General features: G+C 40.8%; 1 long non-coding RNA gene across 1 annotated transcript in view; it reads left to right on the forward strand.

The window, feature by feature from the left end:
• Positions 1-16,638, forward strand: part of LOC139745327 (uncharacterized) — a 105,692-nt gene extending 89,054 nt beyond the window's left edge. Inside the window, exon 4 of the long non-coding RNA XR_011711883.1 lies at positions 16,354-16,638. This is a non-coding gene — a long non-coding RNA (uncharacterized lncRNA). The remainder of the gene's footprint in view (positions 1-16,353) is intronic.
• The last annotated feature ends 1,135 nt before the right edge of the window (positions 16,639-17,773 follow it).

The following is a 17,773-nucleotide window of genomic DNA, read 5'->3' on the forward strand; positions in this document are numbered from 1 at the left end:
CCACGTTACCACTCACGGAGCTGTGCGCAGATACCAGAGAAATATTAAAACTGAAACTTTGTGCGTTTAAACTGTTTGGAGAGTCCTCTGGGAGGTTCAAGTTAAAGTTGTGGATGTTGTTGTATTCTTTTTTTACTGGCCTATTTTGTTGAGAAAGAAATAGAAAGCACCCAACAAAACCAATCCAAACAGGATCTATATCGGTTGCACAGGAAACTGGTGGTTACTCGAAATACAGTCATTTTTCTGGCAGATGCGTGTGTGATAGCCGAAGCAACCTGTGCTTTGTTTTGTGCATTGGTCTTATCCCCTGAGTGAACTCGGATCATAGACATTCGACTCGTCCTATGGTTTCCCCTCTGCATACAACAGACTGTATGGATGTGTCCTTTTACCACCCCCCCCCCCCTGAAATCTAGATCCCTGCTTGCCACCGACTTCCATAAAAAACAACTGAAGTGCCATCTTCCTGTTGTTCCCAATGAGTCTTCCATTCCACATTGAACAATCGCGGAAACTGAACTTTTGAACCCCTGAACTTTTTACACATGTTGAATTTTTTTTTTTTTGCCTTTCTTCCCCTCCTTTTCTTTTTTTCTTCTTCTCCCCTTTTTTTTTTTTTTTTTTTTTGGGCAAGCTTGCATATTACCTTGGATGGATGATTCTAATTTCAGGGTACATCTAAAGTATATTTTTAGTGTGCGTTATGTGATGTAGTCACTTTCATTTCTTCCATTGTGCTGGTATCCAGAGGACTGGGTAGTGTACAAGGTCATGTGATGTGTACACAGTGTTTGCTGTATAGAGGCCACATGGAGTTCAAATGCTTTGGTAGTGATGTACTATAAACTTTTTTATGCCTCCGTCAATGTAATGTAGATCAGAGGTTCTATTGATGCCCAGACATTTCTAGTGACTTTTGTCACAGTTCAGTTGCAATCTCTGATTGCATGTTAATGGAATGCATGCTAGCAATCTGTTCCTTTTCGTTAGGAATATTCCTTACCTTTCAGGAAAGTAGAAGCTGTAGTAAATCTCGTGTTTCCATCTTTGTGTTCAACACCTACATGTACTAGAAGTGATGACATGGGAAATGGCTGAAAATTTGTTTTTCTTCTCCTATATCATGAAAATGACACTTTTTACACTACTTTTAGTGCTTCTTCTTAGCTACCTCTGCTACTACTACTGCTACTGCTTTTGCTGCTACTACTACTACTACTACTATTGCCACCTACCACTACTACTACTACTACTACGACTTACTACTACTACTACTTATGCTGTTACTACCACCACCATCACCACTACTACCACTATTATGACTTTTACCTCTACTACTACTACTACTACTACTACTACTACTACTACTACTTCTACTATTGCTTCTGTTACTACTTTTGCTTCTGTTACTACTACTCCTTCAACTGCTGCATGAACCAGTTATGTGAACCGTAAGGGTCAGAAATGCTCAGCCTGATCCAAATTTTGACATTTTCAGGTTGTAATCAACCATTTGACAGTACTGAGTGAGGGCGATACTACTATTTTTCAGCAAGATAAAATCTAATTTACTGTAAAACGAGGAATGTTCGCATGTATTCTAATTTCGCGAATTTCGTGAGCTGCAACATTCGCGAAATTAAAGTGCATACGAAAGTTCTTGCCTACACAATGTGCATTAGATGACAGTGACAATTCGTAAAAATTTCATGCCGTGAGAAAGGTCGTCGACTCCAATTCGCAACATTTTCTTGCTGCGATATATCGTGTCATACAGTAATCTATGTACATGTAGTAGTAGTAGTGGCAGTAGTAGTAGTAGCAGTAATAGCAGCAGTAGTAGTAGTAGTAGTAGTAATAAAAAATCCTTCTGTGCTTTTTTAGCTGATTGGCAAATCCGATGGAGTGTATTTTCTCTGCTGATTGGCACAGATGTGTGGGGAACTGATCACCGATGAATAAAGATTATCTCATCCCCTAAAGCCCTGTCATATCACCAGGGTCTTCCTAACTGGACCGAGGCACAGAGAAAACGATGCCTGAATGGACTCGCTCACTCACAATCAGGTCAAGTTTGGGAGTTGCTGCCAGGTGCCGAGGCACAAAAAAAGGGTTCATGGGTACAAAAAGAGGGTTTATACTTAGTATTGTCATCACCATTTATCCTGTATTTGCTACTGATGATTTTTGACAAAGCGAAAACAGTTAGGGTTACGGGTGGAAGAGTGATTGTTGATCATGTTTGTCGAGAGAGATCATAAGTAACAGGAATGGCCTCTGTAAACAACCAAATGTAACCGGTTCGATACTGAATCCTGAAATCCCCATAGACTTAATACACAGGCCACCAGGTTCCCGTATAGAATGGGTTAAGATAACCTTAATTTTATCCAGAACGAAGTCGAACCATCCATTGATGATGCAGAATGATGAAGAAGTGATATCAGAAGTCTTAGATGACTCTCATGCATTTGGAAAAAAAAAAAGATAGAAAAGGCTTGGCAAAGAATAAAAATGTTAATGAATGGGCATGAACTGTTCATGCTTTGCTACCAGCCAAATGTAAGTCCCTAATGACCCATATACTTCTTTTTTTTTTTGTAGTATGTGTGTGTGGGTGGGTGTCAGTGATGAAGGGTAGTGTGTCTCCCGGTTCGTATGTAAATAGTTGTTGGCAGTACAAATATCTCGTGAATAATCGATGGCGAGTTGCGGGCCGAGTGAAAACGGATCCCTCACAGAAAGCTGCGCCTGTCACAGAGCTTTTTCTGGGCGCCCTCGCAAACAACCGCCTTTCTCGGGACACGTTCCTCAGTACAGACACATCCTGTAGTGGCGATAGACCGGTTGTGTAATGTATTCTGATTTTATGCATGTTTTGTTCACAAAACTTGCCCTTAACCACAAAGCTTTGTGGAGGCTTGCCCTACCTAGCAACAACTGAGTGAATTCCTGCCTATGGAACTTAATGGGAGGAAGCAGATGAATGAAATACTTTGTTACCAGTCTGTAGGAAAGGAAATATCAATAAATCATAATACATTACAGAAACAGTCTGTTGTATTCTTTCACCCTATGAATTCATCTATCTGAACAGATTTATTTCACACAAAAATGAAAAATTAAGCAACTGAAAGCACAACAAAAACTTAATTTTAATAGAAAATATGGTTCTTTATGGTTGATGAAATGAAGGCATATGTAATGCTGTATATTGTTGATTATTGTGTGGGCTGGCCAAGTTGGGCCTTCCTATCAAAATTTTCTGATTGGCCTTGTGCTCTTCCAGAAAAGAAAGTAAAACAAATATTAAACGAAGACAGGTATTAATAGACTGTGGGGCTTGCACAAGTGATTCCAGGCGATTGAGTATTCAGAAAGAGATAGCAGATTATCATGGAGAGAGTCATAACCCTTTTTATCATTGCAACCAAAGCAGTCTTCAGGATCATGAAAATGGTTCGTAATCAAGCTGGGCTAATAGTGAAACGATTAAGATGAATGTATATATTTTAGTTAGTAAAAAAACAGAAGCACACACCAGGGAAAGTATAGGAGGGCACGGATGTTAAAATCGGACTTCGGTGAAAACTTTATGAGCAAGTCGTTAAAAAATGAAACGACCTGCATGCATCAAACAATAGCCATTGTGGTCTTGTGACTGTGAATTCTTCTTGTGCATGGATCGTGTGATATGATCTTGCGTGAAACATCGCAAGTCTTAGCACATTCTTGCAGAAGCTCTACAGTGCCGTATACAAAGAGAGTTCGGCCAACTGCTGACAATGGGCGCCATGTCGTCACTGAGCGCATTACGCGTTAGAAGGTTAGCATGTATGCTCAGACGTCATAATTAAAACAAGCAAAATAGAGCATAGCTGACAATGGGCACGGCGTGTAACCGCTGTTTGCTAATGTCATGGCTTCTGTAGATCATGGGACCAGCTATTGACCGATTCCACGGTTCAAAGTCATAAGTCGAAAACCGAGTTGGCCAGACTCTCTTTAGGTTATATACGGCTCTGAAGCTCAGTGTTTTGGGCCACCACCAAGCAGAAAGGTTGTGTTACAGGAGCATCATTTCTTTCAGTGCTGTCAACAAATTTCACTTTTTCTTTTCTCTTGGTCATATGACCAAAATTCTGACGTCGATATATGACTGTGAAGGGGCTATGTTAACCTGCTGATCCTTTGTCACTTTAAACATTCATAAATCATTGCATATCTCATCCCCTCCCTTCCACCCTCATTTCGAGTTTCAGTGCAGTTACTTATTCTCTCTTTGTTGTGTTTGTGGCAAACAAATTTCTCGCTTCGTGCTGAATTCCCCATTCACGCAAGGTGTTTATGGTTGAAGCAGGCAGCGTCTGATGATATTTCAGCTTGTTTGGCATGATGTTGTTTTCTCTGCTTCTGTGTCTCATTTATTCAAAGCATATCCCTGGTTCAAGAGAGATTCCAAGGTTGAAAAGTATGTTCATGACAAATGCACTTTCTCTCTCTCTGCGAATCCAGATTTAATGAACAACCGGCAGGGTGTCTTCATAACACATACCTGTCAGGGAAACTTGTGTGTATCCAAAGTGAAAGCATTATCCTTCCCTGGTTTCTGCGGGCAACCAGCGGGCTCTGGAGGTCGTGGGGAGGTCAGGCGGTCGGCAGTGCAATTATTCGGGGTGCACAGAGTGTTGCACCGTCTAGATGTCACGTATATGATATACATCACGTGCGCATCTGCTTGCATGTGTTATGGTATGAGAGATATACTGGAGGGCTGTTGGAAGCTGGAGATATTAAACGAAAAGGACTTGCCCGACTCAAAATAGTATGCCTCCATGACTGCCATGTTCATGTATACGTGGCGGGTAATACCATGGCTGTACGTGTACGTGTCAGTTTCTGGTTTTTTTTTTTGTCTGTTTCCTTTTCTTGAATTTCCAATCCCCCCCCCCTTTTCTCTGAGTAGCTATTGATATTGTCATATCTTGACAGAGACAGAATTCTGTTTTGCAAAGTATCAAAATAGACAAACCTTTGGTACATTGTGCAGAGTGAGAAACCTTTCATACAGACCCTCAGTTTAAGTGAGTAAGGAGCTGCAATAGATCACTGCCGATTTAGTTTGTAGTTTAGATGTCTTTACAACCTCTCATATTTTTCCCCACCCTCCAGGCTCTTTCCCCTTACCCCCCCCCACCATTTGACCTTGACATTCATTTGTCCCAAACCTGCGGTAAATCTGTACCCGTCATTTCCCTGTCCAATTTGTTGTCCCTTTTTCTGGGTCGCTGCACAAAATTGTGTTCTGTTATTAGCTCAGAGAATATATATTCTGTCGCAATCGATTTTCGTGATCTTGCAAATCCTACAGGGATCCTATGACAGTTAGTGCGCTACACCGATTAAAAGTTCATCTGCCTTTTTTTATTCGAGTATAGATCCAGAGAAACTTACAGATTTTAGTGTTTGTATACTTTTTTTTCTTTTTTTGGGATCTGACATCAGATATGCATTGTAGCAGACACAACCTTTTTAAAAGTATAGGCCCTATGATATATTTTTTCCCCCCAAAGCATTGTGAATTGTGTATTCTACTGGCCACTCTCCCATCAGAAGTGTTTGGGGGTATGTGTGTGTGCATTTTATGTGTATGTATATGTGTGTGTGTGTGTGTGTGTGTGTGTGTGTGTGCATAGGTGTTTATGTATCTATGTTTGTGTAACTGTGTACATGCGTAATCATGCCTGTGTAACTGTATTTGTAACCGTGTTTATGTGTGTTTGTATGTTTTTGTGTTTGTGTATTTGTGTTGTGTCCTTGTGTCTGTGTGTACTGCCAGTGTAAGAAGGCAGGTTGGTGTTTGCAAGTTTTCGTTTCTTTCTCACTTTTCGTCTCTAGTAAATCATTCATCTTGAACTGCATGTTTATTTTCTTTTCTTCTTTTTTTTTGTTGCTTACTGCACCTTGAACATTTGACAAGCTTGGCGCCTCTGAAGTCGCACTGTTTTGATTATTACTACTGTCATTATGTAAACGTGGGTGATCTTACACAGCTCACCTTTTGATGTATAACAGGAGATATGACTCTTTTCTTCTCAGTCTGCCACCTCTGTTCTCCTGTGAACCTGTCTCTGTGTGTTCATGTACCACTCTCAGTATGTTTGTCTTTCAAAAAGAAAGAAAGAAAGAAAGATATTCTCTCGCATGCACCATCAATTCTCATTCTGTGTGCTGCTGCTTTTTCTCTCCATTTTGTCTGGCTTTGCTGGTTTTTATCTCCTTCTCTTTTCCTCTCTCTCCATCTCTCTCCCCTTCTCTCTCTCTTCCAGGCTCTCTCCTTCTCCCCCCCCCCCCCCTGTTCCCTAGCTACCTCTTTTCCATCATTCTCGTTGCCCTCACCTCTCACTTTCGTATTGAACAAGGCCGAGCAAACAGGCCTAGAATGGCAGAGTTGAATTCCAGGTCACGCACATTACCAATGAGGTGGGGCCGTATGAAGAAGAAGTTTGCGGCTGCATGCATGCTGTACAGCTCCGCTGGGCTCGGGCCCTGGCGTGAGTGAGTGCGGGCACTGGGCACGCACCCACCGAACTGAGCCTCACCTCTGCTTGACTTTTGTCTACCTCTTTTAAAGGGGAGCGTCACTCCCCTGCATTACTGAATGGCAAAAAATGGGTGTGTTTTTGGAAAATGCAGTTTCCCACGCCGTTGTATTCAGGTTGACCTAAAAATGAGCAATCTGGAATTACATCATTAAGAAAAGGGAACAATGGGAGTTTCACAGGATTTGTATATGACTCGATGAAGTTATGGAATTATCAGTACTCTTGTGTTTCCATGATATATTGTAACCACATATCACCAGCTGAGAACCAGAAGGGCACTAGTGCATTCTGGGATTTTTTGAATAAAATCTACTTAATCAAAAGTGGGTAGATTTGTCAGCATTGTTCCAAATATCAGGTGAAATAGTGCCCTTGTAGTTTTGGTTTGCAACATTTTACTGAAAATAAAAAGAATGTAGAATCAACATCATATAGCAGAGGAGATCAAGCTCTACATTGTGATACTAATAACTTAGTACCTTACAAAGTTGCGATAATGCCCTTCTGGGTTATCAGACGACAATATTCAAATGAGGTGACGAGAAGATGTCAATACCTCATAGCTCTGTTGCTGGGTGGGTCTAATCAGGAAACCACTTTGAAAAATTGTGTTTTTGGTCAATTATTTAGTGACCACAACCCCTGTGACCTGAATACTCAAGAACAGTAAGGTTATTATGCCACAACAATCAGTTGATACAGAGGATTCCATGTACTCAGGTAAACGAGCCTGTAACCTTGTTTTTTTTTGTTTTTTTTAAAAATCCTTTGTCAGATTTTTATTAAAACTTGTACCAGTCTGTTTAGTTGATTTTACTCTTGTGTAGTGCAGCCAACGTTCAGGGATACTGAACTTTGAATGACACGAAATCTCCCGTTTCCATCCCTCGTCTGGCTTTTAGACCGGTAATTTATCGGGCTGAAAAATATGAGGGTAAAAACGAAACGGCTTTCGGTGGCATATTTCTGTCTGAATTGACAGTGGGTGATGGACTTTATGAAAAAGAAGACGAATGTTGTCTTGGCAAGGGGAGGAGATGTACGGTGTGTATTTTCTTCACCCCACGGCAAAGTTTTCTGTATACACACGCGGGCCTATCAAATTTGGGAAATGGTTGTGTGCTCGGTTACTGTGGAGATGGCGCATCTTCTCGGCATCTTGTTTTCTTTTCGCTTTGGTGGGCAGCAACTGCATCCCCACCCTTGGACATAGGGCCTACCAGAAAAATTGAAGAATATAGACCCGTTTGAACGTGCACAACGACAGTGGTCCAAACGTGGCTAGAGCCTCACAAAATTTAGATTTCAGATGATGATCTGAAATTATTCTGTTTTTTGCATGCATTTAGCATTGTGGAATTAAAAAAAAAAAATTCTGTGAGCTTTGCTGACTATACAAAAAAAGTCCATGTTCACCGACTCGAGTGCAACCCCCTTATCCTGTAATCCTATACGATCGGGGTATGCTTGGTTCGCCCGTATGCGCTTTTATGATGCCCAGTGAGATAAAAATCATTGCTTCATTCACATTAATAATTTGTTCACACACAGACAGATAGGCACACATTCTCACACAGAAGTTAATATTGACTTTAGTAATCTCACCGATGAACATTTTTTGAGAGGGTTCACACGTGTGTCAAAAAGTGGGGTATGGCACATGTGTGAACAGGGCTATAGGCCCTATTGTTGGTAAAAAATAGGAGGCATTAGACGAAGCATTACAGAAAGAGTAATTTCACGATTTTGAAAGTTGTTTGGAAGATGCAAAGACCCCTGAGATTCTCGTATTAAAGATAATGTGTGTTCCACATTTGATTGTCTTTGTTTGATATGAACGCAGCAATCCTTCTCAGTATTCTATTCATAGTATACTTGAAGAGATTTCTAAATTTAGGATGGATGTGACTAGGAAGAAAACTTGACCTTGTCTACCAGCTTGGAAGAAATGTGTTCTTGCTTTGGAGCATATTTATAACTCCCAGACTGGTAACATAACAGGAATACTTGGAAAGGTTCATGACCAGAAAATGACCTTTCTTTGGATAAAATAGAAAAATCAAAAGTGTTCATGTAGGCCAGATGATTTCATCGTATGCTTTTCACCTCTCCCCATCCCTTCTTTCAAGTTCAGTCTTTTGTCTGTTTTCTTTTTTTATCTCCGTTTAAATCTTGGCCTCTGTCTCACCCTACTCAACCCTCTCTCCTCCACCGCCCGCCCCCTCCTGCTATCTGTTTTTATAAATTTATGATATGTGGTGATATCCTTCAGCGCGCGATGTGACACAAGGGTTCAAGGCTAAAAACATGTTGGTGATCTCACATTAACTCAGTCTGGAAGCTGGAGAATTTACCCCCCAGGCAGGTGGATCTCTTCGCCCCCTCCTCTCGCCCCCCCCCCCCCCCCTAAAAAGAAGACATTTCCCAACATGTTTATCTTCAAGCGTTCCTATGTGTCGTGGATAATACATAGGGTATATGAGTTAGAAAATCTTTTCATATGCAAACTGTTTTGAATCATACACGAAGATACGCAGAGTCGTAAATAAATGTATCCTTTTAACAGTCTACAATACGTGCTAGGGTGAGCACAGGGTGTTCAAAAAGTTCAAGGATTATGAAGCGTATCTGTGACATTGGATACATGTGCAAGAGTTCATGGTGTATAAGGATAAAGTTAAACATTCACAAATTATATAAATTATATATATGTTTTTTTTTCTGCAGACACCTATTTTCTGTTCCAGTACGTGCTCGTGGTTCTGTTGATGCGTGTAGTTTGTATATCTGAACAGAGAGCGATTGTTTCCCCCTTTCAACATCTAACACTCGACTACAAAGAAACTCACCCCCCTATGTTTAAAATCCAGGCTATATTTCATGCTTGTTCATTCAAATGCAACGAGGGGGAGGGGGAGGAGCAGAATGGCTTCTCTTTAAATATGTCAGGCATGAATAGATCATTGGCTTTTGAAGGCGGAAAAAAAAATGTAGACAGCTGGTTGATCTTTACTTGGAAGAAATTTAGCCTCATCTCGACAAACATGTCTTGACTGACCTGAAAATGACCTTACCCACAATCCCCCAGCACCTTATGAGTTCTGCTTCATGCACGCAAACATCCCGCGCTGTGAGGATTGTGTAGGGGGCGGGGGCGTGGTGGGGGGAGGACTTCTATGAATTGAAGAGATAATAGCAATGATAACAATGTACTCTCAGTACTGTCTTGTTGAATGATATATTATATTTTTCTAATGTCAATCAAGCTGCAATACATTCCGGGATAGAAACAAACGAGGACATAAAACCCAAGAAGGAAGAAAGATGAAATTTATTGCCTTATATGAATGGCGAGAGGTGGGGAATCATAATGTTTATAGCTCATATTCAGGGAAAAATCCCTGCATTTTTCGCTTCCCTTCAGATCACCTTGGATATGAAGATGTCAAGAATGGACTGGTCATACCATCTAATAGCTCTTCCGAGAATCACATACGACCTAAGCGTGCAGAGAAGGCCACAGCTCTAGTGTAGTCAGTGACTTCGATTCACCTTTATCCATCACTGAAATGTGCTGACATATTCCCCCCCCCCCCCCCCAAAAAAAAGGGATTGTTTTGAAATCACTGTTAAAAAGCTGGCTTTCTTAACGTGTTCCTAAGCAGGTTTTGAGTTGCTTGGCATTCAAATACTGAAATACGTTGGCTTTTCTAAACGTTCTGCTAGCTAGCTGCAAATGGCATTATGTACAACAGCTTTGCCAAACACTCCATTACCTGTCCATCAAACACGTATCTCTTCATTCATTTACACATAGGAATGTGCACTTCAATCGAATCAATACAGCAGAAGTAGATTTAAGGTCAAGGTAGGCTCCTTGAATCAATCATATGTCAGAGGTCAAACTGTTAAGATTTACAATATTTCATACCCAGAATCAAGAGACACTTGGTTGGAACACGCCTCCAGATCACGATTAACCAAACATTATTTATGACCCAAATACTCTGACTGCAACGTTTTTTGAAGCATTGGTCTTTGGGTTTGAATGGTATCATTTCAGAGTCGTACGCTCTTGTACGCTCTCGTACGTTCTTGTCCAACGTGTACAACTCCAGTGTGCCATCGTTCATCTTTTAGGATTTGGTTGATGAAGCAGTAGGCAATCTTAATACTTGCGGTGATCATTGGGATCAGTTGTATGTATCGGAGTCCGAGAAGCAAAAGGGGGTTAACTTCATGCAAAAAAGAAAAGAAGAATATAGATAGGACTTTAAAGGACAAGTTTGTCCTTTAATGCCTTTTTGCCACTCAACCAAAAAACTCAACCTACTCAACAATTCAGGCCATTGAAGGCATGAGCATATTCCAGGAGAAGAAGGGGATTAACTTCATGCAAAAAGGAGATGAAGAATAAAGATAGGACTTTAATGCCTTTTTGCCACTCAACTCAACCAACAAACTCAACCTACTCAACAATTCAGGCCATTGAAGGCATGAGCATATTGAGTTCAGTGTTGCCGAGGTCTGTGCAGGAATTGATGTATTTTAATGCCCTTTTTGCAGCTCGGCTGGCACGTCTAATCAAAGGCATAAAAGAACCCAACCTCCAGCGGGTTGTGTTCAGTGTTGGTGCTTGTCTGCTTGTCAGCTGATGATATATTTACATATTTTGGAAGTGAATTTTGATGGAAGCAGCTCATCCCGAGGGATGGCTGCAGCAGAGACGACCAGTGCATGAGATGTGGGAAATTTTTCTTCCTCTTTTTCTTTTCTTGTTTTAAACACAGCCATGATAGCATCCCCCTGTGGACTTTGTAAAACATATGGGAACAGTTAGATTGGACTCTGCAAAAACAACACGAGCGCGTGCTTGATGAAAAACAAGGCGAGCGCAGAGTCCTGCGCTCCAAAACATGTCAGCTTCTGCACGGCCTAAGCCAAAGTGATGAAGAGACAAGCACTGTGTACAGGGAGACGTACTATGCTCAGACCTGCCCTGCGAGTCACAATATGCCCGTACTGGTTTATTGCATGTACACTCACCACATGTACAAAATAACATAGACCTCTAGAATCTGAATGATAATGTTAAGCCATTGGTGGAATTTCTCAGAATTGATAGAATTATGTGAGTGGGCCTCTTCCAGTGCTATTTGATCTGAGAATCAGTCGAATCAGTGAAAAATACACAGGAAAAAATCCTAACAAGACATCTTACTCTTTAAAATGATGATATTATTTTAGTTGTGATGGGGGATTCATATTTCAACTTTATGAGAGATAATTGGAAACTACTTATCAAATATTAACCTGTTGAGGATGTGTCCCGAGTATACTCGGGCAGGTGTCTATGGGAAATGCGTGTTGTAGCAAAGTCAGTTCGTCCTCAACGGGTTAAAGAGTATACAAATCTTAGAGGCATTCAGAGTTTATTTGATGGAAATTGGTTTTAAGATGACAGAGATATCACAAAACAAATTAAAACAAAGTGGTCCTAATAAAAGATAGGTCCCAACTTTCATTGTGACCTCTTTGTTTTTTTATTTCTCTACCATTTTAAAACCAATTTTCATCAAATAAACTTTGAATGCTGCTTAGAATTGTATGCTCATTCATATCTCGTAAGCAGTTTCTCATCATCTCGCAAAAAGAGTTGGAAACCTGAAGCCCCCATCTCAACGAAAACTATACCATCCCTCTCGTGAGGTGTGCTCTCCAGAGCCAATAAGTTACATAATGGGGGTTGTGATAGGAGTCCTTATTGCATAATGGGGCTGTGATAGGAGCCCTTATTGCGCTGATGTGAATGAAATCACTCTCATTGATAGTAATGAACCTCAATGGATTCTTAAGGAGCAGTCTTCCATATGGTGTGTCTCTTATGCTCATGAGAGGATTTAACGATGAAGAGCTTGTCATGAAGAGAATGAAAGAAATTGGTGGATCTTCTTCAGAGCAAGGGTGTTAAGCCTTTATATGCCCAGGCAATTAGCCTAACTTGCCAAGCTTTCTTCATCAGCATTAAGATAATCCTTCCAAAACTTGACCCAGTTGTAAGTTTAGCAAGCCAGCTGAGGTGTAGCAACGTGCCTCGATCCAACAGGAAGGCCATGCTGACACAATAAGGGATTAGAGTGGGTATTAGGTAATCTCTATTCATTTACGATTAGTTTCCAGACACGTGTGCCAACTGGCTAAGAAAGCACTCCAGAGTGTATGCTAGTGGTCAAAGAAAGCGCAGTAAGGGTTAGAGGAAAGGATCATGACTCAATAACACTCCTCAAGCTTCTCAACAAGGAACTCCTTGTTAAATGGACCTGATATCGCATGAAATTCAAATTTAAGAATATCATTAAAAACAAAAACAAACAAAAAACAACTCCAGGTTTGTGGTAGGGAGGTGCAAAGGTGCAAGTAGTCTGTACTGTACATTGTAATATCCCTCCCTCTTAGTGACACTGTTGCTAAGTTTTTACAAGGCCACCACGATTTGATGCCAAGGGTATAGGCCCTATCTTGTTCAAAATGAAAACTTAGGAATGCTACAAGTGTTTTAGTTCTGGAAGGGTTAGACGTTAAGGTTATGTGTTCTATTCCCATCTATACACATCAGACAGGGTGGAATTGCTGGCAGTAAGAACAATATGCTGTGCCTTCTTTACAGAAGTAGCGGACGGATAGAATCGCTGTCTTACCCCAAGGCAGGGCCAAGGACTAAACCAGTCAGCTAGTGACTCCTTACCTCTAAAAGAAATTCAACCCATCCGGCCTCGGAATGAAATTCAATCCAAAGACAGGAGCGGTGGGAAGTGTGAGGGTCAGCCATCTTAGCCTATGTCCTCTCCCTGAGGTCAACAAACTTTTGTTAGTAAAGAGATTGGGGGGGGGGGGATTAGGGATGTCCCCCTCATTTGCCTTATAGTCATATAACTGTACACAGCTAGGGGGATTACCAGCAGGTTATGTAATAACCCTGCTATTTAACAGGGGCAGAGTGACTTCATGCTAGTCTCGTTATACAGACCCCAGAGTTCCCAAGATGTTCCCAGAAAAGTGAAATTTCTCTGCTTCTTCTGACAAGAGAGTATACTGCTGTACTTTGGCAAAAGGAAGCAAGTGACATACCATACGAATTTGAGTTATTGATGTTTTCATAATTCACATAATGAGCTCTTCTTCCAGGCCAAATTTCATGCAGAAACACTCATTCTACTAAAAGAGATATGTTAGATAAGACATCATGATAGTCCATTGACATCAGTGTAAATGACAGACACATTTTGCTCTTTTACGAGAAATGTCACTTTTGTCACTTGCTTCCTTTTGCCAAAATAGGGCAGTATAAGCCTAGAGGCCTCTCTGGTATGTCAGTTGTATCTTGTCTGTTGAGATGGCATTGGTAACAAACTAATTACCTCTGTGAATGTTCCTCCTTAGAACCCACCTGACTTTGATTATTAAATGTTGGCTGTCTGGAGACACTATCAGAGTTACAAAAAGGCAAATTTGAAATGAATGTACGATTTAATTATTGATAGAAATATCACTTTATTAGATTATTTCAACAGATGATTTTGAAAGCCACTTGTATCAATCTGAGGGTGTGTTATAGGCCTATTCATTTATTGCTTTGGTACCACACCAAACACTTAGTAGCTGTCGTGAATAAACATCAATACTGATATATTATTGGTAAGAACTTGGGAGGATAATGTGTAGCAGTTAATAATGACATAAATGTAGGTGTGTGGGACTACAGCCATCATTGTTTTGTTTTGTTTTGTTTTTTAAATTTACATCCATGCAAAATTGTATGTCTGTGAGTCAGGTATCAAAATTGTGTTGTCAAGGGGAACCATGTGTCTAACTACATCATGCCTGCCAAGGATGGACCAATGAGAAATTTGATACCACGGCATGGAGAGCACAATTTTGCAATATTTCCCGATGGTTTCCCCAACCTGCACTCTCCAGCCTTAAAGCTGCCAAGATGAATATACTGCAGCGTGAGCCCGTAGTAGTAGCTGAGTAGTGCGCGGGTACAGAAATAGATGGGGAACGGCGTAGTAGGCTGGGGATAATGTTAGCAGACTCTATTTTGGCAGCGACATGCGGGAAAGCGATCGGAGGAAGAAAAGAAGCAAAGCGGGGAGCAGGGAAAACATCTGCCGGGAGGGGGGAGGGGAGGGGGATGAGGAAGGGGTATCAGCTCGGGGTATCAGCTCGGTATTCCACGTGTGCCGTGTGCGCCGAAATGCGCTGTGGTGTCAGAATCGTTAAGGGTCCCTTTGTCTGCGCAATTGCATTTATTGCATGTGACAGGGTAGGACTTGGAGGAAAAATGCGCACCAGGTCGATATCTCGAGTCAATATCGGTGAAATGGCGCACAGCTGTCTTATATGTTTATATATTCACGTATACCACACACTGAAACGTCTTTATTACGTCTTGCCATGACTATGTCTTGCTGTTTATCATTGTGTCATTGTTTGTGTGTGTGTGTGTGTGTGTGTGTGTGTGTGTGTATGTATGTTTATATCTATATCTATATGTGTGTATATAGGTATTTGTAGTGTGTGTTTGTGTGTGTTTGTGTATAAATTGAGAGCATGGAAGGCTAGAAGCAGCATTTTGCTGTGTGTGATGTAAAAACCTGATGATTTTCCCCTGCTGTTTGGTGTAATGTGCAACTGCATCAAGTTTTTCAGTAACTCCTCTTGAAAAAGTGCAAGTGGCCCTCGAAACTTAAAGCACTCCAGTTTTGAAGCACTCTTGGCTACTCTATCAGAGATAAATCCATTGTGACGTAAAGATCCGCATATTTCCAGTTTTTTACAAAATCATAATATATATTCAATTGTGCAGTAAAATGTCATAGTGACTGATTCTGTTGATGTACTTGGAAATGATTACCTCTGTGTGAAAGACTTATTGGCATGAAAGCTCTTCACAAACCTAATGATGGCGGGGGGGGGGGGGGGGGGGGGGTTGGTGAGTAACCGAAGTATTGCTGTAAAATGGCTTTGTATACAATTTGTATAAAGTCTAATTTTTTTTTTTGGTGTGCGTATTTTTTATCAACCACACAAGTTTTCCTTTCTTTTAAAGTACCATTTTTCTATCCTGAGGTGTCCTATCCACAGACGAGGAAAAAATGATAAATGCATGTTGCTGCTTGTCTTCAGTATGATCTTTTCTTGTTTTAATTGAGTAGAATAAACTCCTGGGGGGGGGGGGGAGTGGGTTTCGGGAGAGGAGGAATGCGATGACATACATGTACCTTGGTATGATGAACAAACATTGGGACTGATCCGACATTTCGTAAACCGACAGTTCATGAACATCTGTACGGTCAATTCCCGTTCACTTAACATGCATTGTATGAAAAATCACGAACTCTCTCCATTCGCCTCCCAGTAAGCGATGGGAAAGCACGCGGGGGCCATGTCGTTCTGTTGACTTAACAGGTGTAAACTTTCAAGGTGAGGCAGGCTCATATGCGCTGACAGCGCGGCCACTAATGTGAGTCCTGGTTTTCCGTCTTTTGAGGCAACCAGCTCATGTTTGCCATGTGGGCGTGTATTATTATACATGTGGGTTCTTTTCTTTAGTTCTCTTTTTCTTTTCCGCTAGTACAATCCCTTGTATGAAGGGGAAAAAAGAAAAAAAAAATTGACAGTTCCTTTGAACCTCAGTGAGTCACTTTCCTTCTTCTTCCATTGTTTTTTATCTACCCTGCAGGACTGGCTCTAAACTGACGTTGAACTCACAAAGTTGACTGTCTGGGACTACAGGAATGAGTTGGCACTGGCCGTTACTGTGATCAGAAGACTTCCATATTTCATTCAAAGGTAACGGTTGCTGGATGATGTAACGGAAAGTAAAAGACAGAGAGATGATGGAAAAAATGAGATTATCAGCTCCAAAATGACACATACAGCTCATCAAAATTGGACATTCCTGGCCCGCTATAATAAGAGATGTAATAATATATCCAATCTGAATAATTGGTATCTATTTACATAATCGAAGGGCAATTTGTCAATTACAGCGTAGTTGCAATATACCAAGCTGTGGTGTTACTGCATAGAAAAAGAATGGGGCTTCTCAATGAGGTTAAGTTTCTCTCTACAGAAGGAAGGTAGGCCTATATAAAACTCTGCAGTAACTACCACAAGGGCAGCCTGGCTGTCAGATTATTCATAATTTTTGAATTTCTCCCTTTACCACATTCTTTCAAACATAACATCACATTATCAATTTTACCCTAAGGTGTTATATCTTTGTTGAATTTTATTCCGGGTTTTGCAGTATGCTGTATGCTTCATAGGTATGAATTTGAATCAAATGAAAAAAAAAACAACAACAACAACAAAAAACAGAAACATACATACGAAGTACTTTGACTTTGAGAAACTTGCCAGTGCAAAAACTGGAAAAACAGAAATACTTTCGCTTAGTCAATGTTTCTAAACTACATATGTACGACCCGGACAGGCAGATGATGGCTTAGAGCTGTGGGGGGAATACAGATTATGGGAAGTCAACAATGTTTACCCACAACACATATTTTCAGGCTAGTCAGGAAATTGACCTGTATGACTTTCTGTTGTTTTTGTGGCACAAGGTCACCATGATGATATAACAGAGCCACATTACAGATATGTGAACATGAAAACAGATGAAATAACAATGAGTAGCTCTGCAGGTTGCATCGGCTATGAACCCCCCCCCCCCCCACCCACACCCACACACATGCACACATATACACAAAAGAAAAAAAATAGGTAAAGACAGGCATTGCTCCAATCAACACAACTGCTTCAGACCACACATAGAGCAAGAAAGAAACACATCACGGTTATGGAAATGAAATAACTTTTTATTAATGATATATAAATGTGAAAATAAAGTATATGTAGGAGGATCCACATTTTCATTCTCACTTGTAATGGGTGACCAGAAACACAATCACAAAGCTAAGAAAATAGGTTTGTGACTTACCATGTCCACCACTCCAGTTTCATTTTGGGATGTGTTTGTTTGTTTGTTTGTTTGTGTATTTGTTTTTTGTGGTGTAAGCCACTTTGATAACTTAATTTCAAAACAAAGCAAATGAGTATGCCAGAGAGACCCACATAGCTGCAGAGCATTCAGTTCA

This window comes from Diadema antillarum, unplaced genomic scaffold, assembly GCF_040938485.1.
Source record: "Diadema antillarum isolate AM-2024a unplaced genomic scaffold, OU_Dant_1.0 seq00001253_RagTag, whole genome shotgun sequence".
NCBI classification, from domain to species: domain Eukaryota; kingdom Metazoa; phylum Echinodermata; class Echinoidea; order Diadematoida; family Diadematidae; genus Diadema; species Diadema antillarum.